This window comes from Palaemon carinicauda, chromosome 33, assembly GCF_036898095.1.
Source record: "Palaemon carinicauda isolate YSFRI2023 chromosome 33, ASM3689809v2, whole genome shotgun sequence".
In the NCBI taxonomy this organism is placed as follows: Eukaryota; Metazoa; Arthropoda; class Malacostraca; order Decapoda; family Palaemonidae; genus Palaemon; species Palaemon carinicauda.
The window spans coordinates 80,849,304-80,873,217 of NC_090757.1; the positions used below are offsets into that span (position 1 = coordinate 80,849,304).

Genomic DNA, 23,914 nt, shown 5'->3' on the forward strand with positions numbered 1-23,914 from the left:
CGACAGTGGAGGCGACAAGGGACCGGCACCCGGATAGTGAGAGAGACAGGGGGAGGGATGTAAGAAGTCCAGTCATGGACTCCCAGACATCCCCCCCTGAGAGGGTGTACCCATGATAGAGGCAGGCTGTATCACCCAGGAGCAGGGGTCACAGAGGACCGGGAGCTAGGGTAGCCCAAGGGAGGGCTAGGGGACACCCAAGAGGGGGGGGAGACCTCCACATGCAGAACACATCCAGTGGCTAACCCCATAGGACACTATGAAGGGTATATGTACCAGAGCGGACTGCACATGGAAGCTCAAGGTAGCCCTATCACTCCACCCTAAGGAGGAGTTGTAGGACAGAGGACAGATGGGTATAGACTAACCTAAGTGTAGGCTAGGCTATACAAGAGATAGGTGGGGAGGGGAGAAGAGAAGAGTCTTCCAAGGAAGGGGTTCTGTACCAGAGCGGCCACTAGGGAAAGGGAGGACACTCCCTAACCTAAGATAAGGCAGCCAGGCTGAAACGGTGCATGGGTACAGTTGCAGCAGGGGACAGAGTAACCTTCCAAAACCTAACCTAGAGCAGGGCTAAGAGCCCCGAACTAGGAAAGATAGAAGACATATCGCTATCGCAGGACAGTCATAGACTATTCCTAGCCATAGAGGAAGGGCTAGCCTTTCCTCACTCTCGGACGCAACCCTAAGGGGGGTTCATTCCCTTAGGGAGGACTGAGAGGCGAAGAATACTCCATTAGACACTTGATCCCTCTACTTAGAAAGGGAATCAAGGCTAAACAGAGGGAATGCCAAGGCAGGGGATGAAGGAAGCATATAGGGGTCCTACAAGTAGGTTAGGTTAGGAAGGGACACTAACTAACCTATCCCCTATATGGTCCCTGAAGGCGAAAAAACACTTGCATCACGGTCGAAAGTATTGTAAAATAATGCCACTATCTTCATAACTTAGCCTAGGAACACTAATAAAATCATGCATGAACACTTATATATAGGCGCTCTGGCCTGGGGGCTATAGTAGCCGACTGGTATGAGGTCAATCGATGACCGATAAAAAGCGTCGAAACACGATATAAAAGTTCCTAGCTATGAAGACTAAATAAACTAATGTAATCGATTAGTAAATAAGGCCGGAAGCGTTGTTGTGGCTAACTAAATAAGGCATGCATAACAACAACGACGCCATAAAATGGCGGGTCCGGTAGAGGCACAGCTCTGCCACAAAACAGCAATTATCTCGGAAAGTAATATTTACTTTACGGTCAGAGCTTAACTAAACAATACTGGAACCTTGTACTCAACTTTCCAGAAGAAGGCGAGGCTGAAGGTAGCGACATTACGTAGATGCAAAGCGATAAGTAAAGCACAGGGAAAATCCGTCTAAGTAGGGCGAGCTACTGAACAAAGGATGAAGACGGACGTGACGTCATTTAAGCAATGGCGCCCGTTTGTTTACGTCTCGAGTATCAGTAGTAGCCACGAATGAGATTAGCTATGGAACGGCTCCCAGCTATTCTCAGCCCTTACACACCGAAGCATTAACTCTGTTCGGGGTGTAGATAGCTATGTGGCGCGTTAATACATGCGTCCCCTGTTGATATACGATGTCTTAAAGGGAAACCTTTAGGATACTCGCTCCAGAAGTTAGAATTCTGTGATAACCTGTGGTTAAATTCTCTGGGAATATCTTAGTAGTTATTTACCCAAGGAAGCTACCAAAAAGGAACCTTCCATCAGGACGCCATGGCTTGAGCCCAAAAATAAAATTGACGAAAATGTATTGTCATACACTTCCTCCTCCTTGATTTCACTTTTCCAGTTTTTATACAAAATTAGACTCTCCTTACACTCCATTTCACTCTTCCATTTGCTTGTGTCCCATTCTCTTGTTCTCTTCTTTATGTCCTCTTTCGTACATCTCTTGACTTCTCTCATCGCCATCCCACATTCTTCAGCATACTTCTTCACATGCATCCACCACTTCCTCTCTTTTTCTTCCATATCATTGACTATTGCTGTTAGTAGGTCCTTTTCTCCCTTAAAAATGCTATTAAGGTACCTCAGCTTTCCATCCATTACCCTTGTTTTCATAGCATATGCTCCTACATCCCCTCTCAAGGCTACAATTGCTGTATTCTTTACACCCCCTAACATCCTTCTATACACTCCATTCTCTATTCTCTGCAACTTTTCTATTTCCGTTTCCGATAAGTTAATCACATTTGTTCCATATAATATAGAAGGTAGTGCTACACTTTTCCAGTATGTTTTCCCTATCAGTATCTTATTACAACTTTTTTTCTATGATCGAATATGTAAGGTTAGCTAGTTTTTGCGCCTTAACTATCATTCCACTTTTCTGTGTTTTGAACATATTCCTACTATCATCTACCTTGATACCTAGCCTAGGTATTTAATATTGCTTACTACTCTTATTCCCTCTATATTATCTGGTTTCTCTATTTATGTCTAAACCACACTGCTTTCCTATATCTATCACTTTCCTTATGTTTAATTCAGCATCCTCTATATTCTCAGCAAGGACTAGGACATCATCAGCAAAAAATAATACTACTAGCTTTATAATATCATTTTTAAAACCATTACCTTCCTTTTCTACTAGTTTTATAATCTGATAAATAATTAATTTGAATAATGTTGTAGAGCCAGTACAGCCTTGCTTTATTCCACTACTTACGCTCAATTTTTGTTCTACTCTTTCCCCTATGTCTAACGTAGTCGAGTCTCCCACATATACTTCAGCTATAGAGTTAATTATACTAGTATGTACTTTATATTGCTTTAATGTTTCTATCAGTGCTTCTCTTTTTATGGAATCAAAAGCTTTTTTGAAATCTAAAGAGGCCACTATGAGTTTTTTCTTATTTTTGAAAGTTTCTTCGACCATGTACTGTAAGATGAATATATTATCCTCAATCCTTCCTCCTTCTGTAAATCCCGCTTGACTATCCTCTATGGCATTATTACTTTTTAGATGCCCTTCTATTTCATCCTTGATAAAAGCCATGTATATATTATATGATACATTTTTGGGCTCAAGCCATGTCGTCCTGACGGAAGTTCCTATAGGGTAGCTTCCTAGGGTATATTACAACTACGGCGATATTCCCAGAGAATTTACCTTAAGGTACCAGAATTCTAACTCTTGGAGCGAGTATCCCTCGTGAAAGGGATATCGCGACATATCAGAGGACGTATTCTAGACACGTCACATGGCAATCTACATCCTGGACAGAGATTTCGTCTCGTAGGAGGTGATTGGGGAGATACGAATTCGGGAAAGAAAAAGGGGAGCCGCTCCCAAGGCTTCCCTATCCCCCGATTCGTATGCGTGCCTGGCGCCAATCCTGGCGCCATCTGTATTCCTTTTTGCGTAGCTTAACAACTCGGTGTTTTTTCCTGTTTTTCTCGCAAATCTTGGATTTATTCGACTTTTCATGGCTTCTCCGTCTTCGTCGGCCTCTGATAAGTTGAGTATAGTGTCTTTTATGTATAAATGTAGGCTCTTGGTAAAATTTTGAGTGATTAATAGGATTAATCTTTGATACAAGAGCCGTAGCCTACCAGAGGCGTCTTGGACGCTGGCGCTCGCTAGGTATAAATTAGTTAGTCAGAGCGACATTCCTGGTTGTTTTGCTTTAATAAATTTTAGCTATTTAGCATTACATAGGATTTCCTTTCATGCTTAGTATTATTTGGCGAAGTATTCGCCATTCTGGCCTACGCTAGGCCATGTAGCCTAGTCGTTTGGTCCTAGTACTTCATGCATGATTATGGTTTTTCCGAGTGTAATTAAAATTTTATTGAAGCTTTAGGCTATATTTTATACATTTTAGACTGTGTGGAATATTTCCAAGATAGTATACGAGTGAGTTTCGGTGAATTAGGTAATCGATTCTCTTGGTGCCTAGGCTAGTTGCTTATGGAGCCTTAGTATACTTTATCATACTCCCCGGTTGCTTTCTTTTCTTCGGAGAAGGTATGCAATCCCTTTCCCTCTGTTTAAGCCTTGGGCTTATCCCTAAGTGGTTTTTTCCGAATTTATTTTCGATAAAACTATACTAGGGTGTTACTGTACCTTCCTGTTCCTGTAGTTATGGTTCAAGAGGGACAAAACAACAGAGTTTTTAGTCTGAGTCTGTGTTGTCTGGCTTGGGGCTGAGTCCCCCTCGCTGACCTAACACATTCAAAGGGAGCTTAGCTCCCTTAGGTCACTACTGAAGGTTTCTGTGGATATGATTCCTTCTTTTGTGATCTACCAGACTAGTCCTTGTTGCTGTTCTCGGGGGAGGATAAGTTCTTCCCTTGGGAGTAGCAACGCCTTCCTTGCTTTGGTGCTCTGGAAGCTGGCAAGTATTGCTGGCCTTTCCCCTTAGATCTCCCTTAGGCTAAGATAAGTATCTTGGCTGCGGGTGATCTGTCACTAAAGCAAGGTTGGCAGGACCCTCTTGTCCCTTCCCCCTCTTTCTTCGTAATGGCCGAGCCATTACTGTACTGTACGTCGTTCTACATCTGGACCTAGTATAGGTTAGGATGTGGAATTGACTCAGCCCCTTGCCGGCCGGCAGAGCTGCTGGCCGGCAAGGGTCTTATGTTTTCGAGTGCTGCCAGGACCTCTCTTGGTCCCTCATCCATGCCTGCCGGCAGAGCCGGACGGCATTGGTCAAGGAAGCCTGAATTAGTTTCTCCCCTTCCTTATATGCACTCTTTCGGTTGCCGGGCTTGGAGGTTGTGTACACTCTTATCCCGGCATCCATTTTATTTTTTCTTTTTCTTCTAGTGCTGTACTTGTCCCGGCTGCCGGCCTATGAGGCCGGCAGCCGGGCAGGTGTAGTCCTCTGGTTCTTTTGCTGCCAGCTGGCATCGGTCTTGTACCTTTGCCGGCCGGCTTATGTCAGCCCTTGTCTGCCGGTCACCAAGAGTGTGGCCGGCAGCTGGGTACTACCTTGTGTAGTTGCTGGCCGGCAGCCATTGCCGGCCAACACTGGCTGTTACCGGCCGGCAGTTGCTGCCGACCGGCACAGGCATTTGAACCAGAGTGCTGCCGCCCTATAGCTGTTAAGTAGTATACTTTAAAGCTAGTTGTGGTGTGTGCCGGCCGGCAAAGGCAGGCCGGCACACATCCCCCTATACTGTACTAGTATTCTTCAGTATAACATATACAGTAAGAAGAAAACTATGGTAAGGGTTTTGGTACAGCACTGTGTCTTCTAACACTATTGTTTTTTCTTGCACATCCCTTTGCTGTTGCCCTACAGATAGGAAGCTGAGTTCTTCCCTGTCTATTATCCAGGATTTTAAAATCATTGCTTAGGTGTGAGCTCCACCTGTTTCCTCTGGAAACCTTGCATTGGTTACTCTAGAAGAGATAAACCATTTTGATTTTATTATCTGGAAGGCTGCAACAATGGGTTGTGAGGGAAACACAAGTGTGTGTCTTTCCTTTCTGAATTGTTATGCTATACTATGCATATCCAGTGATACATAGTTCACTTTATACTCATGGAAATTTCTTCTCTTTACAGAAGGACACTCCGAAGTGGGGAAGTGCTTTCTGCAATGTCAGCAGCAAGAACCTCTGCGGACATGAGTTTTGTAGGAGACACGCAGCATACGCTGTCTCCAAGGATGATCTCCGGTATTGGGACCCTCAGGTATGTACTGTGTGCACTAACCTGATTACTGAGACATTTAAATAGCTAGGAAGAAGCTTCGTTCCTGGGTAAGGGGCTTCCAAAAGAACACTTCTGGCCCTTATCTTCCAAGTGAGAAGATGAGGGCGTATCCTTTCCCTAAGGCATCAGCTGATGCAGTGATTCCCCAGCCTCAAGAGGAGATCCCCTAAGTTCAGATCCAGGTGGATGCTGAAGTCGCTGTCGCGATGCAAGACATCCAGCTAGATGACAGGATGTCTGATGTGGACGGGTGTCAGGAGGAAGACCTCCTGGCAGAAGCCCAGGATGAAGTTCAAGCCCCTCTATATCGGCCGGTCTCCCAGTAGAGCTGGGACAGGCCCTCTCTTCTATTGTTGGAATGATCCAACAAATGCAGAAGGAGAATCAGGAGAAGGCGGCTGCAATGGAACTGCGAATGCAGTGCCTTGCAGAATCACATGGGCCCCAGAAAAAGCTCAATGTGAAAGACCTTCCCTTGTGCTCAGATGCTAACCCATGGAGGTATGCTGAGCACACGCCGATGACGACTGGAAAGATCGTCATCTCGGATAAGCTGGGCTCAGTTCCCCTGGAGGGTGGAATTCTGGCCCAGCAAGGCATCATATCTGGACTGTTATGTCCGGCTGAGGAAGGAACCAGCTTCAAAGGAGGAGACAGAGCCGAAGGAGGTCATAGTGATGGACCATGCTAAGGCTCAAGCTCTACTTTCATCCTCGATGAAAGAGAGGGGCTTCTCTAACTCAAAGGTAGCCGCATTGAATAGGAAGCTCCCTTCCTTTGTGTCCTCGCCTACTAGAGCCTTCCCCTTTTTGCAGAAAGGGTTTCTGGCTGTACTAAAAGCAATCGAGGCCAGCAAGTCTTGCCCCTCCCTAGAGGAGTGTAAACCCTTGTCGCTGGCCCTGCCTATGGACCACAAAGACTGGAAGGACGTCCATCTTACGTTCTCAGTGGGAAAGTTGGAGGCTGATATTGCCGGACGTCAGTTCGGCAAGGACCTCCCTAAGCTGTCTGACTTTCTTTTACGAAGTGAGTTCGATACAAAAGAAAGACTGTCTGCCTCAATGTCTCTTCAGACTACTCTCGAGACGATGGCAAGTGACCCCAAGGTCCATGAAATGTTCATGGTAGTGGCCAAGCCTCATCTGGCCACAGTGACGAAGGACCTTTATGGCTTCGTCAAGGCAAGGAGAGCTTGTAGGGAGTTCGTGTTTACCTCAGCTACGGTGAGGCACGAGCCAAAGAAACTAATCTCCTCCAACATTTGGGGAAAAGACCTTTTCCCTACCGACTTGGTCAAAGAAGTTGTTGATAAGGCCGCCTTGGAGAGTAGAAACCTTCTCCAGAAGTGGGGCCTGGCTATCAAAGAAAGTCTTCCCCGGATGAGGGTCCTCAACCAAAGAGGAAGACTATGAGGACTAGGCTACCGTCTCGGCCAGCCAAGCCTCTTAGACAGCAACAGCAACTGCAATTGCCATTGCCCCCAGTGCCCCAGATCGTGGCACAAACCCCGACCACCTTTCAGTGGGTACCCCAGGCCGTGTCGACACAGTCCACGGCATTCACCCCAGCGTTCGAAGGGCAGTCTACTTCCTTTCGAGCAAAGCCTAGAGGAGCAGCCAGAGGCTCGTCTAGACGCCCCTCAAGGGGAAGGGGATTCAGGGGTGGTCGTGGTCAGGAAGGCAAGACCTCAGGACGGCAGTCCAAGTGAGGTGATACCGGTAGGAGGGAGACTTCTGAAATTTCGGGATCGGTGGACCTTCGATCCCTGGGCCCACAGCCTACTCAAGAATGGACTGGGCGGGAGCTGGTACAGCACTCCACCCCCGTGCCTTCGGTTTTTCCAACACTCCACCCCCGTTATGGAGGAGTACGTTCAAGAACTGTTGGAGAAAAAAGGTGATCCGAAGGGTGAAGCCCATCAATTTCTAAGGGAGGCTGTTTTGTGTTCCCAAGAAAGACTCGGAAAAGCTCAGAGTCATTCTGGACTTGTCGCCACTCAACAAGTTCATAGTGAATTGCAAATTCAAAATGCTAACACTGCAACACATAAGGACCTTACTGCCCAAGAGGGCATATTCCGTCTCTATAGACCTGTTAGACGCCTATTGGCACATTCCAATTAGCCATCGACTCTCCCCCTACCTAGGTTCAGGCTACAACGAAGATTATACGCCTTCGGAGCCATGCCATTCGGGCTAAACATAGCCCCAAGGATTTTTACGAAGCTTGCGAGTGTAGCTCTCAAACAATTACGCCTAAAGGGAATTCAGGTAGTAGCCTACCTGGACGACTGGTTGATGTGGGCAGCATCCGAGACAGAATGCTTGCAAGCTTCCAGTCAAGTGATCCAGTTCCTAGAGTACCTAGGCTTCAAGATCAACAGAAAAAGTCTCGACTTTCTCCATCTCAAAAGTTCCAGTGGCTGGGAATCCACTGGGACCCTTTGTCACACCGTTTCTCCACCCCGGCGAAGAAAAGGAAGGAGATAGCGGGTTCTGTCAAGAGACTTCAAGATTCCGAAAGGATATCAAGACACGAGCAGGAGAGAGTACTGCGCTCTCTCCAGTTTGCTTCGGTGACAGACCCAGTGCTAAGAGCACAGCTAAAGGATGCAATCGGAGTTTGGAGAAGTTATGCATCAAACGCGTGAAGAGATCTGAGAAGACCAGCCGCTTCGGCTAAGTACTCTTCTCAGGCCTTGGTCCCAAGCCAGACATCTAAAGAAGTCGGTTCTTCTTCAGCCACCTCCCCCGTCGGTGACGATTCACTCAGACGCCTCGAAGGAGGGATGGGGAGGTCACTCTCATCGGAAAAAAGTCCAGGGGACTTGGTCCAGGCTATTCAAGACCTTTCACATAAAACTTTCTAGAAGCTAGGGCAGTGCTCCTTACCTTAAAGAAAGTCTCCCCGCGTCACTCGATCCACATAAGGTGGTGATAGACAGCGAGGTAGTTGTGAGATACTTGAATCGACAAGGATCGAGGTCACCACCTCTCAACCAGGTGATGTTGGCCGTCTTCCGATTGGCGGAAAAGAAGAAGTGGTACCTGTCGGCAGTTCACCTTCAAGGAGTCCGCAATGTGACAGCGGACGCTCTATCCAGGTTCACACCGATAGAGTCGGAATGGTCCTTAGACGCAGGATCATTCTCCTTCATTCTGAATCAGTCCCAGAACTGCAGATAGACCTCTTTGCGACGAAAGACAAGAAGAAGTTGCCCCTGTACGTGCCCCGTACGAGGACCCCTTAGCGGAAGCAGTGGACGCGATGTCCCTCGACTGGAACAGATGGTCCAAGATTTATCTGTTCCCTCCTCACAACCTTCTGTTGAGGGTCCTCAACAAACTGAGATCCTTCAAAGGGTAGCGGCAATAGTGGCCCACAAGTGGCCGAACAGCGTGTGGTTCCTCCTGGCATTGGAACTGTAGCTGAAGTTTGTACCACTACCAGATCCAGTTCTGACCCAGCGAGTCCAGAAGTCAACTGTCTGCGCTTCATTACAGAAAACCCGGACCCTGCAGCTCATGATTTTCTCTCCCTAGCGGTGAGAAAGCGTTTCGGGATTTCGAAAGCCAGTATAGACTTCCTTGAGGAATATAAGTGCAAATCTACTAGAAGGCAATATGAGTCATCTTGGAGAAAATGGGTGGCCTTTTGTCAAGGCGAAGATTCCGCAGGAGATCTTGACAGACTTCTGCTTATCTTTCTTCTCCACCTCCATGGTCAAGGGTTGGCAGCGAACACGATTTCAGCGTGTAAGTCTGCTTTGACAAGACCCATTCTATATGCCTTCCAGGTCGACCTAGGTAACGAGATCTTTAATAAAGTCCCGAAAGCCTGTGCTAGGCTCAGACCTTCAGCACCTCCAAAGCCCATTTCATGGTCTTTAGACAAGTTCTTCATTTCGCTTCTCTGTTGAGCAATGAAGAGTGTGCGTTAAAGGATTTGACACAAAAAGTTATTTTCCTATTTTGCACTCGCGTCCGGGGCCAGGGTTAGTGAGATTGTAGCCTCTCGAGAGAGGCAGGTCGTGTTCAGTTCCTGGATGGGGGAGAACTGAACCTGTTTCCGGATCCTACGTTTCTCGCCAAGAATGAGTTACCCACCAACAGGTGGGGTCCCTGGAGAATCTGCCCTCTGAAAGAAGATGCATCTCTATGTCCAGTAGAATGCCTAAAGGTCTATCTTCATAGAACTTCAGACTTCAAGGGTGGTCAACTATTCAGGGGAGAAACATCAGGCTCAAATTTATCTCTGAATCAACTCAGAGCGAAAATCACATATTTTATTCGCAGAGCGGATCCTGACAATACACCCGCAGGTCACGATCCGAGGAAAGTTGCCTCATTCTTAAATTTCTTTAATTGTATGGATTTTGAACATCTCCGTTCATACACTGGCTGGAAGTCTTCCAGAGTGTTCTTTCGCCACTATGAGAAGCAAGTAGAGGAACTAAAAGAGATCTGTGGTAGCAGTGGGTCGCGGTGTTAACCCTACTGTTTAACTCTGCGAGGAACAGTGGTCTTAATTGGGACGATTAATTCCAGGGTGAGTGTGTAGTTACATACTGTACTACAAACTAAGTGAGGGCACTGTGTTGCCCATGTAGACTGTTCCATTTCCAAAGGTGAACCTAGCATAAGTGCAGACATGTGTGCCGAGCGTTTCTAACGCTAATGTCATTGATTTGTAATACAGGCTTTTATGACTTTGATACCTCGGTATCTTAAAAGTGGCATCTAATGTTTTTTCTTTCAGACAAACAAGCTCTGTTTACTATCATACTTATGCTTAAAGTTTTGGGTTATCCTCTTCTTATGTATATATATATATAATTGTGGTTAACCTGTCTATTTATTGCCTGTCAATAATCTGGTTCTTGAGAACCTTGCGTCTCCTTCACCTGTGTCAATTTATTGGTATAATTGAGCATTCATTCTATGTACCTTATCTGGGATAATTCTAATAGAATTGTTCCTTTATGCAAGCTATGTTGCATTGGTTTTCCTCCTATGCGGATATAAAACCTTTGTCCAATACAAGTATTGTGCGGAGAACTGGTCGATATTTCATATTGACGCAGTGGTTCTTTACAAACTATGCTTTACTTAATATAGGGTGAGACCACTATATTAGCTTGCCTGGTATTCATACATAGATATATGTACTCTTCGAGACTTTTCCAGAGTCTAGTAGGACTCTTCCCTGTAGGGGGCAGGAAGCTCTAACATAGTTTATAGTTAGTTGAAAAGATGTATAACGGTAACATCTTAGGTCTCTAGGTCTAGTCGACCGGGAAAAAATTACCTCCGGGGAGTACGGCACGTTCTGAGAATCCACAGATACAGTAATGCTCTGGTACACTTCCATCAGGACGACATGGCTTGAGCCCAAAAAACGGATTTTGAGCGAAGCGAAAAATCTATTTTTGGGTGAGATGGCCATGTCGTCCTGATGGACCCGCCCTTGCCTTTCTAAGAAAGGGCTGTAGGACCCCTCCCTACATACAGTATCTGTAGCACCTCGTGTACGCTACAAGGAATACAGATGGCGCCAGGATTGGCGCCAGGCACGCATACGAATCGGGGGATAGGGAAGCCTTGGGAGCGGCTCCCCTTTTTCTTTCCCGAATTCGTATCTCCCCAATCACCTCCTACGAGACGAAATCTCTGTCCAGGATGTAGATTGCCATGTGACGTGTCTAGAATACGTCCTCTGATATGTCGCGATATCCCTTTCACGAGGGATACTCGCTCCAGGAGTTAGAATTCTGGTACCTTAAGGTAAATTCTCTGGGAATATCGCTGTAGTTGTAATATACCCTAGGAAGCTACCCTATAGGAACTTCCATCAGGACGACATGGCCATCTCACCCAAAAATAGATTTTTCGCTTCGCTCAAAATCCGTTTTGTGAGTGCTATAGGTCTCAATTCCTTTGCTGTTGGTTTATTTTTCTTTTTTAACATTTTTGTTCTGGATTCTTTCCAGCTTTTGGATTTTTCTTTGCTGGCTAGTTCCTCTTTGTAGCAGTTCACTAGTGTATTCTTACATATATCACTCATCATCATTGCTTTGTAGTAGTCTGGCTTTAGTCCATCTGGCCCAGCTGCTTTACCTTTCTTTAGGCGTTTTAAGCATTTTTCTAATTTACCTTTACTCATGTCAGTGGCGGGCATGGGTTTAATTATTCCTTTGACATTAAGTACAGCATCGTAATGCTCCCTTAGATGTTCAGGTATACTATATTCATTTACAATTATAATGTCGTTTTCTCTTCTCAAATTATCCAGGTATTCACTCTCCTTCTCCTCATTCCAGATCTCTGTTATTCTATTTTCATGTGTGTTGTAGACTGTTTTCCAAAATTTTACTAACTCTTCTTTAGCCTCTTCATCTGATAGTTTATTTCCTCTATCTCCATATAATTGTATTGCCTCGCTTTTTATTTCTTTGCTATTTCTTAATTTGTTTATGTTTTCCCATAGTTTATTGTTTTTATCATCTCTTATCTCCCTAGTCTTCTTTTTCTCATATAACGTTATGCTCTCTTTCACCAGTATTTGTACTTCTTTCTTCTTATGATTGTATTTTTCTTCTAATTCTCTTTTTGGGCTCAAGCCATGGCGTCCTGATGGAAGGTTCCTTTTTGGTAGCTTCCTTGGGTATATAACTACTAGATATTCCCAGAGAATTTAACCACAGGTTATCACAGAATTCTAACTTCTGGAGCGAGTATCCTAAAGGTTTCCCTTTAAGACATCGTATATCAACAGGGGACGCATGTATTAACGCGCCACATAGCTATCTGCACCCCACATAGAGTTAACACTTCGATGTGTAGGGGCGGAGAATAGCTGGGGAGCCGTTCCACAGCTAATCTCGTCCGTGGCTACTTTTGGTACTCGAGACGTAAACAAACGGGCGCCATTGCTAAATGACGTCACGTCCGTCCTCATCCTTCGCTTAGTAGCTTGCCTTACTAGACGGATTTTTCCCTGTGCGTATCATATCGACTTGCATCTTAGCCATGTCTCTACCCTCGGCCTCGCCTTCTTCTGGAAAGTTGAGTACAAGGTTCCAGTATTGTTTAAATAAGCTCTGACCATTAAGTAACTTTTACTTTTCGAGATATTTTATGTTTTGTGGCAGAGCTGTGCTACTACCGGACCCGCCATTTTATGGCGTCGCTGTTGTCTTGCATGCCTTATTTAGCTAGCCTCAACAGCTTTTTCCGGCCTCATTAACTAATCGATACTATTAGTTATTTAGTCTTCATAGCTAGGAACTTTATATATCGTGTTTTGACGCTCTTTTATTGGTCATCGACTGACCCCATACCAGTTCGCTAGTCTAGCCCCTAGGCCAGAGTGCCTATCATCAGTGTTCATGCATGATATATTACAGTGATCCTAGGTTTAGTTATGAAGATAGTGGCATTATTTTATGATACTGTTTACTGTGATGCAAGTGTTTTCGCCTTCAGGGACCATATAGGGGATAGGTTGGACAGTGTGCCTCTCTAACCTAACCTAATTGTAGGCCCCCTATATGCTCCCTTCACCCCCTGCCTTAGGGCATTCCTTCTGCGTAGCCTTGCTCTCCCTACCACGTAAGGGGATCAAGCTCATACCAGAGTACTTATCGCTTCTCTGTCCTCCCTAAGGGAATGATCCCCCCTTAGGGTTGCGTCCGAGAATGAGGAACGGCCTGCCCTTCCTCTATTGCTGAGGCTAGGCTACCTGACCTTCCCTGCAATGCGATACGTCTTCCATCCTTCCTGGTTCAGGGTGTAACATCCCTGCTCTAGGTTAGGCTTGGGGGGAGTTAGTTCTGTGCCTTGCTGAAACGGTACCCATGCACCGTTCTCAGACAGGCTGCCTAACCTAAGGCTAGGGAGCGTCCTCCCCTCCTTGGTGGCCGCTTTGGTACAGAGCCTCTCCTATAGAAGACCCTTCTTCTTCTCCCCTCCCCACCTATATCTTGTATGGCCTAGCCTATACTTAGGTTAGTCTATACTCATCTGTCCCCTGTCCTACAACTCCTCCTTAGGGTGGAGTGATAGGGCTACCTTGAGTCCCTGTGTGCAGTCCGCTCTGGTACATATGCCCTTCATAGTGTCCTATGGGGTTAGCCACTGGATGCGTTTTGTCCGCAGGGGTTCTCCCCCTCTTGGGTGTTCCCTAGCCCTCCCTTGGGCTACCCTGGCTCCCGGCCGCCTGCGGCCCCTGCCACTGGATGATAGGGCTAGCCTTTATCATGGGTACACCCATTCAGGTGGGATGCCTTGGGGTTCGTGTCCGTACCCCTACATCCCTCCTTCTGTCTCTTTCACTGTCCTGGTGCCGGTCCCTTGCCGCCTCCACTGTCGGTGATACCGACCTCCCCCCTTGGTGACACATTCCTTGCCCCCCGGGCCGTCAGTCCTCCGTGTGCCAGAGGGCTGCCGCCTCCCGTCGGCGTACAGCCGATGGAGTTCCCTCATTCCTCATAGCTTCGGTCGTCCGTCCATCGGTCCGGCCCCCGGAGTGCCCAGTCCGGTTCTGCTATAACCCATCCTTGTCCCTGTCACCAAGCCGGCAACCTTTGGCTGCCGGAGCCGCCGCTTCCCTCCGGCGTGCCGCCGTTGTGCCGGCGGCCGCCATCCTGGCATTACTCCTGACTTCTATATTTGGCTTCCCTAATGCCAGAAACTCTGCTGGAGCGGCCTCCGGCGTGCCGTCGGTCTGCCGGAGCCTTCCGGAGGCGTCAAAGCGACCTGCACCCCTTCTCCTAGCTATCAACTCATGCTGATAGCCCTACAATGCAACCAGATGGTTTGACTACATAAATAGATAGGTATTGTCTTACCGTTCTATTAATAACCATGCTGTCTTCTTGCATATCCCAAATTTCCAGCATGTTGTGTGTATCTTAGCACGGCTGGTTGCCGGAAACCGTTATCCTATGGGATCGTCTACATCCCCAATTCTATGGTCTGAGTGGTCTTAGTCCCAGTTTTATATCCTTGGCAATTCCTACTAGAATTCCCCCTGCCTCCCTGGCAATCTATGAAGAATTCTGCCTTGTGCCCTTGGTCACAAACAAATTGCCTATGGATAAGGTTACGGTAACCAGCCGGGCGGGTTACACGGAGTATGTGTCTATCTCCTTCATTTCCGCCCACTCTCAAAAACATCACAATGTTTATAGGCTATCACTTAACTCTTTTACCCCCAAAGGACGTACTAGTACGTTTCACAAAAGCCATCCCTTTACCCCCATGGACGTACCGGTACGTCCTTGCAAAAAAATGCTATAAATTTTTTTTTTTCATATATGATAATTTTTTGAGAAAATTCAGGCATTTTCCAATAGAATGAGACCAACCTGACCTCTCTATGACAAAAATTAAGGCTGTTAGAGCAATTTAAAAAAAAAATATACTGCAAAATGTGCTGGGAAAAAAATAACCCCCTGGGGATTAAGGGTTGGAATTTCCAAATAGCCTGGGGCTAAAAGGGTTAAAATTAAATTAAAGATTAATCCTTTAATATTTAACTTTAGAATATAAGTCATTCTTATGACTCCCCCATACTCATGTTCTCTTTCTCTTACAGGATGAGTACGTGAAGTGCGACCACGGCTTCAATGGAGTGAAGCGCCCGCACTTCTATGGGCAACAAGAAAGGCGATCTGAAGTTTTGGGACCCGCAGAACTGTACGGTCTGCCAGGACCGCCTGGTCGAGGCGTTCAATAATCCTCCCTCAGCGGAGGTTAGGGACGCTTCTAGAGAGAAGCTACGCAAGTGGGTGCATGGCTTCCAGAAGAACGCCACTGGACCATACCTTGCCTCCGAGGACTTGAGGGCCTTGCTTTTCCCGAAGGCATCCCCAGACTCTGTGGTCCCCAAGGATCAGATCCCCACCGTCCAGATAACGGTGGAACCCGATGTAATCATGGCCCAGTCCATGCACGAGTGCCGCCTGGATGCCGACAACACGGAACGTATGTCGGAAGTGTCGGAGAACACGGAGAGGAACCTCATGGCCGAAGAACTGGACTATAAGGAAGACCAGGTGGAATACACCGAGTTGGAGCAGGAGGTCGCTCCGCCTTCCACCCCCACACCAACTCCTACACTGACGGATGTATCACTCCCGTCTACTTCCGCTACCCCGGACCCCATCTCATCCAGCACCCAGGAGATGTTCCGAATGCTCGAAGCTCTCATGGACAAGAAACTCCGTGAGACGCACGAATACATCAGGACCATGGGAAGTTCAAAGCAGCCGAAAAGGATTTCGGTTAAGGACCTCCCGGCATGCTCGGACGCCAACCCCTGGAGGTATGCCGAGCACATGCCAATCACAACGGGCAGGATCTTCATCAGTGAGAAGGTCGGCTCGGTTGCCCTGGAAGAAGTGGAATTCTTCCCGAGTTTTGAGGCTTATCCGGACTGTTACGTCCGACTTCGATCCGAACCTGCCTCTAAAGAGGAGACTGAACCGAAGGAGGTGATCGTGTTCGATCTCCCGAAGGCCCGGGCTATGCTGGCCAATACTGTTAAAAGTAGGGTTTTACCTGCTCAAAGCTTCCGGCGTTGAGCAAGAAGCACCCTACCTACGTCGCACCAGACGATGCGATCCTCCCCTTCATGGAAGGGCCTTCGCTGCGGTACACAAGGCAGTGGAAGAAGGGAAACCCTGTCCTGCACTGGAGGAGTGCAGACCCTTCTCCCTGACTACTCCCCCCGATGTTCGACACTGGAAAGATGTCCAGCATACCTTCGTGGTGGGGAAACTAGAACCTGACGTTGCTGGAAGTCAGTTTAACGAAGACCTCCCGAAACTTAATGACCATCTCCTTCGTCGGGAACATGACACGAAGGAAAGGCTCGCCGCATCCATGTCCCTCCAGGTACAGCTCGACGTCATGGCCGGTGACACTAGAGTCCCCGATTACTACATGGTGCTCGCCAAAACGCATTTGGCGACTGTAGTTAAAGACCTGTACAGCTTCATGAAGGCTCGTAGAGCCTGTCGTGAATTCGTGTTCTCCAGTGCCACAGTGAGACACGAACCCCGGAGGCTGATTTCCTCCAACATCTGGGGTAAGCACCTCTTTCCCTCTGTCCTTGTGAAAGAGATCATCGACAAGGCCGCCACGGAGAACAGGAACCTTCTCCACAAGTGGGGCATGTCGAAGAAGAGGAAATCCTCTCAGGACGACGGCCCTCAACCTAAGAGGAAATCCTCCAAACAGAAACCCCAGCAACGTCAACAGAGACGGCAGTTTCCGGGATCCGCTACTCCCCAAGTGGCAGCTCAGCCACAGCAGACCTTTCAACTGGTCACCCAACCGGTCTTGTCACAGTCGCCGGTCTTCACCCCTGCTTTTGAGCAACAGTCGACTACCTTTCGTCCCAAAGGTAGAGGCTCAAACAGAGGTGCAGGCAGAGATGCATCTCGCCGTCCCTCCAGAGGCAGAGGAGGAAAGGGAGCTAGCGGCCGAGGTAGTAAACCCTCGGGAAACCAGAAGCAATGAAGTGCTTCCGGTGGGAGGAAGACTCCGCCAATTCCAGGATCGTTGGACCTTCGATCCCTGGGCACACAGCATCGTTAAGAAGGGTCTAGGCTGGAGCTGGACTCAACCACCCCCAACCTTCCAGCAGTTCTTCCAACAATCAACCCCCCTTCTGGAAGAATATGTCCTAGAACTCTTGAACAAGAAGATGATAAGGAGGGTAAAGTCAACCAGGTTCCAAGGGAGACTGTTTTGCGTCCCAAGAAGGACTCCGACAAACTCAGAGTCATTCTAGACTTATCCCCCCTCAACAAGTTCATAGCGAACAACAAGTTCAAGATGCTGACTCTCCAACAGATAAGGACCCTTCTGCCTCAAGGTTCCTACACGGTCTCCATAGACCTGGCGCTTCCTCCTACCTAGGATTTCGACTCCAAAGAAAAAGCTACGCTTACAGGGCCATGCCCTTCGGCCTCAATGTGGCCCCACGGATCTTCACAAAGCTGGCAAACGCCATCGTTCAACAGCTCCGCCTCCGCGGCGTCCAGGTGATGGCCTACCTCGACGACTGGCTGGTCTGGGCTCCATCGCCCGAAGATTGTCTAAGATCCTGCAACAAAGTCACCCAGTTTCTGGAACACCTGGGATTCAAGATAAACAGAAAGAAATCTCGCCTCTCTCCAGCTCGGAAGTTCCAATGGTTAGGAATCCAGTGGAATCTTCAGTCACACCGCCTTTCCATTCCCCAGAAGAAAAGGAAGGAAATAGCAGGGTCTGTCAAAAGACTGCTGAAATCCAAACGGATCTCAAGACGTCAGCAGGAATGAGTTCTAGGCTCTCTACAGTTCGCCTCAGTGACAAACCCAGTGCTTCGTGCACAGCTAAAGGATGCCACGGGAGTCTGGAGACGTTCCGCATCCATCGCTCGAAGAGACCTCAAGAGACGGCTCCCAAACAGACTTCGGTTACTCCTAAAGCCGTGGTCGGAAGCAAAGGCCCTGAAAAGGTCCATCCCTCTTCAACACCCACCTCCATCACTCAACATCCACACGGACGCTTCGCTGGAGGGTTGGGGAGGTCACTCCCACCAAAAACAGGCTCAAGGAACATGGTCTCCCCTATTCAAGACGTTTCACATCAACATCTTGGAGGCCATGGTGGTCCTTCTAACTCTGAAGAAACTCTCCCCGCCTTCCTCGATCCACATTCGTCTAACCCTGGACAACTCGGTGGTAGTCCGATGTCTCAATCGCCAAGGCTCAAGATCACCCCAGATAAATCAGGTGCTTCTCCCAATCTTCCGTCTGGCAGAGAAGAAGAAATGGCACCTGTCTGCAGTTCACCTACAAGGATTCCGCGTTTGACGGCGGACGCTCTATCTCGGACAAGCCCGATAGAGTCGGAATGGTCTCTAGACGCAAGATCCTTCTCCTTCATCTCTCACCAAGTCCCAGAACTTCAGATCGATCTCTTCGCAACGAGCGACAACAATCAACTTCCTCGATATGTGGCCCCGTACGAGGACCCCAAGGCAGAAGCAGTGGACGCCATGTCACTGGATTGGAACAGATGGTCCAGGATCTACCTGTTTCCTCCCACCAACCTTCTGCTGAAAGTCCTCTCCAAACTGAGAACCTTCAAAGGGACAGCAGCCCTAGTGGCTCCCAAGTGGCCCCGGAGCAATTGGTACCCCCTAGTCCTGGAGCTACAGCCCACGCTGATCCCTCTCCCGGGCCCAGTTCTCTCCCAGCAAGTACAGAAGTCGACTGTCTTCGCTTCATCATCGAAAGTCAGGGACCTTCATCTCATGATTTTCTCTCCCTAGCCGCGAAGAAGAGGTTTGGGATCTCGAAGAAAAGTCTAGACTTCCTCGAGGAATACAAGACCGAATCCACACGACGGCAATACGAATCATCCTGGAGAAATGGGTCTCATTCGTCAAGGCAAAAAATCCTACGGAAATCACCATCGATTTTTGCATGTCCTTCTTCATTCACCTTCATGGACAGGGCTTAGCAGCCAACACGATTTCTACCTGCAAATCGGCCTTGACTAGACCACTAATGTACGCCTTCCAGATTGATCTGTCCAGCGACATCTTTAATAAACTGCCGAAGGCATGCGCTCGTCTACGCCCAGCACCCCCACCAAAACCTATCTCCTGGTCCCTGGACAAGGTGCTCCATTTTGCCTCCAACTTGGACAACGATTCGTGCCCTCTCAAGGATCTGACTCAAAAAGTTATATTTCTTTTTGCTCTTGCCTCAGGAGCCAGAGTCAGCGAAATAGTGGCATTATCAAGAGACGAGGGTCACATCCTGTTTACAGACTCAGGAGACCTTACCCTCTTCCCGGATCCGACGTTTCTCGCTAAAAACGAACTACCCACCAAAAGATGGGGCCCTTGGAGAATCTGTCCCCTGAAAGAAGATGCCTCTCTATGTCCGGTAGAGAGCCTCAAGGTCTATCTTCGTAGAACTTCTGACTTTAGTGGAGGCCAACTCTTCAAAGGAGAAACATCGGGTAGCGACCTGTCACTGAAACAACTAAGAGTGAAAATCACCTACTTCATTCGCAGAGCGGATCCTGACAGTACACCCGCTGGTCATGATCCTAGAAAAGTCGCATCGTCTCTGAATTTTTTCCAGAGCATGAATTTCGAAAGCCTCAAGAGTTTCACAGGCTGGAAATCCTCGCGTGTTTTCTTCAAGCATTACGCGAAACAAGTGCATGAAGTCAAACATTTCGTGGTAGCCGCAGGTAGTGTTATGAAACCTGCACCTAACTCTGCATAGAACAGTGAGTTACTTGGGACTTTAACTCTTCGGGTGCCTATGTTGACCCTTGTGTGATACGTAGTGAATTCAGAGACACTTAGTGTTTTTCATAGACTGTTCTTTACAAGGTGAAATGTCATAGTCGTCACATGAGTGCCGCATGCCTAGAGCATGATGTGTTTTTTTCCTTATTAAAGACTGACGTTCCTCTGGAACCTGTGCCTTCTAATAATTTGAAATTTTCTTTCAGATTCAAGAGCGAAGTCTTTCATTACTATGTACATTATAATTTATTGTAACTTAATTTTACATCCCTTATTGCATTTATTTACTATATTCTGCAATTGTGAAATAAAATTTCTATTTTATTACTTGCGCGTCTCAATCCGTTCCTACTTATACTATGAAATACATGGTTGTCATAGTTTCATTATCCCCTTTTCTTTTAAAAAATGATGAAGAATAATAGGTTCAATCCATATTATATACTCACCTATGCTATGTAATATTCCTAACTGAATACTTACTTGCGCTATACCTTCGAGACCAGATCGTTCTCTTGCTACAAAATACAGTGCCTAACCACCACTTGTCTGTCATTGAGAATGTTCCTATATGAATATCAACCATTCTGTCTTGTCTCCGAGTTCTTCACGTTCTCCCCGCAAGGTGGGTAGCCCTTCGATGACCACTTTGATCTTCGGCATGGTCCGTTGGGACTTCTCTGCCAAGGGGGGCAGGAAGTTACATCCCCACGGAACCTCTATCGAGGTCACTATGCTTACCTTATTCAAAGCCCTCGGCACTTACTCTACAAGGGGAAATCTACCACGATACATTGATTCTCTGGTATTCTTCCATCAGGACGCCATGGCTTGAGCCCAAAAAACAGATTTTGAGCGAAGCGAAAAATCTATTTTTGGGTGAGATAGCCATGGCGTCCTGATGGACCCTCCCTGCTACTTTGTCCAGCCTTTCAGGCCCCACCCTGTCCTGCTGTATCATGGTGATCGGCAAGCAACTGGCATCAGGTTGAGGACGGACGTGACGTCATTTAGCAATGGCGCCCGTTTGTTTACGTTTCGAGTACCAAAAGTAGCCACGGACGAGTATAGCTGTGGAATGGCTCCCCAGCTATTCTCCGCCCCTCCATATCGAAGTGTTAACTCTATGTGGGGTGTAGATAGCTATGTGGCGCGTTAATACATGCGTCCCCTGTTGATATACGATGTCTTAAAGGGAAACCTTTAGGATACTCGCTCCAGAAGTTAGAATTCTGTGATAACCTGTGGTTAAATTCTCTGGGAATATCTTAGTAGTTATATACCCAAGGAAGCTACCAATAAGGAACCTTCCATCAGGACACCATGGCTATCTCACCCAAAAATAGATTTTTTGCTTTGCTCAAAATCCGTTTTAGATTCACTGATTTTCTTAAATTCACTCCTGTCTAGTTGACCACAGCCTATGTGGAACCATACATCACACAAATCACATTCTATAGCTTCTTGGTTTGATCTTACCCCTTTTTTGCACCAACCGCAGTCGTTTGGACCAGCCATGCTTTCTTCATTTTCAGAGTCGCTTGAATATTCTTCCTCTCCTTTTCCCCCTTTCACTTCCTTCTTTCTCACACTCACACCCATTGCACCTTTCACTGCTTCTCTCTTAGACAACATGTTTAATATCTTTTGAGCTTTGTTATTCTATAGGCTTTTTAGATATCAGAACACACACACACGCTTTGTTTACAATGCGGTCTTAGCTTGGCGGTAAGAGGAAAGTAAATTAAAGTCAAAATATAAAAAAACATGGTTTAATACAAATAGTAAATAAGAAATACCAAGTATTCCAATGAATTGAATAATTCTTTATCATAAAGGATAGACGGGTAAGTCAAGAAATTGCAGCAATACTGTAATTCCAAACTATGGAAGTAAAAATGAAAGTGCAATATAAAACAATAAACTGTAAGATCAAATAATAATTTACAATCCTGAGGGTAATTACAACCAAAATTCAACTCGTGGAAGAGTAAGACTATTTACAGACATGATAAATATAAGAGTGCACCATAAGGGTGCAGCCCAGGTGAAAAACAAAACCAAAACTAAAGTAGGGACAATAAGTAAGGCAGGTAGGGGGAAAAAGGAAGGGTAGAACAAGAGTAAATGGTTATGGATCATGACTCTCAGGAGGAACCACATTCCCTGCTGCCACTGTAGTAAATTTTAGGGCTTCCAAAGGTTTTAAATAGTGGCGTTTAAAAACTGCTGGGGACTTCCAGCCTGTATATTTTGTAAGTTCATCGAAATTCATATGGTGAAAGTAATTAATGGATGTAGCTACAGCTCGTATATCGTGAACATGTGGGAATGATGCAGGGTTAGCCTGTTTAATGAAATACAGAATCTGTTGTCTGATTCCTTTCAGGATGATGGTTCCTCCATTCTCTCGAATAAATAAGGGCCCTGCGGACTTATTGGACGTTCTATTCAAATAGGCTTTCAGAGTAGTTACTGGACACAGGGATGGGTCCTGTGGAAGTGGAACAATCTTCCAGGGGGACCATCTGTTCTGAGGGTCCTCATTTTTTGCTAAGAATCTTTTGTCTGGAGAAATTAGAATTTCACCTGACGAGAGAAACTCAATATGACCTGGATCTCTGGACAAAGCTGAAAGTTCTGATATCCTGGCGCCAGATGCTAGGCTCATTAAGAACAAGGTTTTCCTTGATAATGGAATATAATCACAAGACTCGTTAGAAGTGTCAGAAGCCAATTTAAGCACATCATTGAGAAACCAGGAAACTGAACTAGGACGAGTTGATGGTTTCAATCTGGCACAGGCTCTCGGGATGGACGAGAAGTATGTATCAGTAAGGTCAATATTAAATCCAATTTGGAAAATCTTTTTCAAGGCTGATTTAATTGTGGTAATAGTACTAGCCGCCAGGCCTGATTCAAAAAGAGATCTAAAGAAGGATACCGTTAGGTTCATAGTCATCACCTCAGCCTTTGAGTCCTTTAAAAACTTTGCAAGTTTTTTAACAGCCGAATCGTACTGTCGAAGGGTGGAGTCCTTTTTATCCGATTCTAAAAATAGGGTATTTTGAGGATCAATATCTGCATATCTTTGTGCTGCAAATTTCATAAAGTCCATAAAATTAGGGCACTCTGAATTCTTGAGGAAGCTAACACACTGCGAGTTTGTACTACTTGTGTTAGGATTGGATTGGGGATCTGTTGAGGGTCGAGACCCAGTTCCACCAGAGGGGGGAACCAGTTGCTATTGGGCCATTTGGGGACTACTAGAGCCACTTGGCCTCTGAAAGTCCTGAGTTTGTCTAGTACCTTCATTAACAGATTTATTGGTGGGAATAGGTAAATTCTCTCCCAAGTGTTCCAGTCCAATGACATTGCGTCCGTGGCGTATGCCCGGGGATCCAGGTTGGGGGCTACATAGCACTTTAGTTTGTGGTTGGACTCTGTTGCAAACAGGTCTACTTGGAGACCCGGAACTTGAGATAGAATCCATTTGAATGATTTCTGGTCCAACGACCACTCAGACTCTAGCAGGGTTGTTCTCGAAAGTGCGTCTGCCACTACATTCCGTATTCCCGCTAGATGAACCACTGACAGATGCCAATGGTTCAATGCTGCCATGGAGAATATTGCTGTCATCACATGGTTTATGGGACCTGACTTGGAACCTCCTCTGTTTATACAGTGGACTATAACTTCGCTGTCTAGAACCAATCTGATATGTTGCTTCCTGGCCGGAGCAAGCTTCTTGAGAGTCAAGAACACTGCCATGGCTTCTAAGACATTGATATGAAATTGGCGAAGTGTTATCGACCATAGTCCCTGGGCCTTCTTGTACTGGGAGTATCCTCCCCAGCCGGTAAGAGAGGCGTCTGTGTGAACGACCAGTTTTG

At 46.8% G+C, this 23,914-nt stretch overlaps 1 protein-coding gene and 1 pseudogene across 1 annotated transcript in view; one reads left to right on the top strand and one right to left on the bottom strand.

The window, feature by feature from the left end:
* Positions 1–23,914, top strand: part of LOC137626000 (RNA/RNP complex-1-interacting phosphatase homolog) — a 590,382-nt gene that overhangs the window by 56,789 nt on the left and 509,679 nt on the right. The window lies entirely within an intron of this gene.
* Positions 22,076–23,514, bottom strand: LOC137626010 (uncharacterized; annotated as a pseudogene).